The 1,375-nt window shown below is 40.1% G+C and overlaps 1 protein-coding gene across 1 annotated transcript in view; it reads right to left on the bottom strand.

The window, feature by feature from the left end:
* Nucleotides 1-1,375, bottom strand: part of LOC101861218 — a gene marked incomplete in the record, with an annotated part of 56,353 nt that overhangs the window by 19,922 nt on the left and 35,056 nt on the right.

Below are 1,375 nucleotides of genomic sequence, written 5' to 3'. Positions count from 1 at the left end.
TGTGTGTGTGTGTGTGTGGGTGTGTGTGTGTGGGTGTCTGTGAGTGTGTGTCTGCCTTTCTGTCTGTGTAAATGTGTAGTCGCATGTGCGCGTGGGTGGATGTGAGTTGGAGAACCTGCGTATATGATGTGTGTGCGCATGTAAGCTCTTGTCACAACAGTTTGGGCGATTCCTGAACCAAATTTTCAACTTGAGAAATCACCAACTTTCGCTCTTCTTTTATTTCCTTTCCTACTCAACGACTGGAAGATCTACTATAACAGTCTTGTTTCGATTAATGAGCGCAGACTTCCACAAAAACTGTTCTTGAAATACGTAAAATGCCTGATGCTGTTTCCGTTAATACTATTGTATTCATTAACTTAATTTAAAAATAGACACTACAATTTATTTCAGAATATCATTTACGGATTCCAGGTAAGAGCAAACTCACAGAACTATTTAGTTGACGCGGGTAAGGTCAACACAGGCTACGGCTTAAAGGGTGAGTAAACAAGGTCAAGAAAGTCTGACGCATTTGCCTTCATTAAGTTTCCCTAAGTGACGTATGAAGAGCCAAGACTCAAATGGTCTCTTATAAGGACAAGCAGGCTAACCCAGATTTCGGGCGTTTCCAGAAATTTTAACCTTCATCAAAAGTGGGCATTGCCCTACCATAGGAGAAGTTTTGTTTCATTGGTGTGTATATTTGTTTGGTTATAGAGAAACCAATCCTTGTCTTTAAAAAAAAATGAACAAGGGGTAAAAACTTTACTTTCGATTTTCTCAAAACAGCATTTTCCGGGATATCCCCCTTGTGCTTAAAAGCGACCAAATAAAAGAGAAAAAAAATCTTAACCGAAGTGCCGACCCAGAGACATTCGAGGTACACTCAATCAAGACAAAGGTAAATAATCGACATACTGAGAACGGTGCTCATCACCCTATGAAACGGGAAAATGGATCGGATGCCAAGACCAGCCATACAATGAAAATAAAACGAATGGACTGATGGCGAATCAATGAACATTGGCACTTCTGTTTTCAATAGTTGATTTGTTTCAGAGAGATATAACCTATGTCTTACAGACCATAAAGTATTTTCTGTGAACACTCTGGATGACAGCATGAGCGGTTTTACCCGCTGTTAAAACATCACGCAATCACTTTTCAGTATTGTCGGCGCTGAACATTGTAACGCAACATTACTCCATGATGCAGTTGGGTAGGCTACATTGTCATAGATGTAGACAGGATTTTGTAAATACTTTGCTGGCTATACCCTCCACTGAAACTTAAAAACCCTCAGGGCAAAGAATGTTGCGAGTGTATGTATGTGCATGTGTTCATGCGCGGGCGTGTGTATGGGTGTGTTTGTATGTATATATATACATAT

This window comes from Aplysia californica, unplaced genomic scaffold (assembly GCF_000002075.1).
Source record: "Aplysia californica isolate F4 #8 unplaced genomic scaffold, AplCal3.0 scaffold00367, whole genome shotgun sequence".
Classification (NCBI taxonomy): domain Eukaryota; kingdom Metazoa; phylum Mollusca; class Gastropoda; order Aplysiida; family Aplysiidae; genus Aplysia; species Aplysia californica.
Note: the sequence above shows the minus strand (reverse complement) of the source record. Positions and strands in the feature narration are given on the sequence as shown.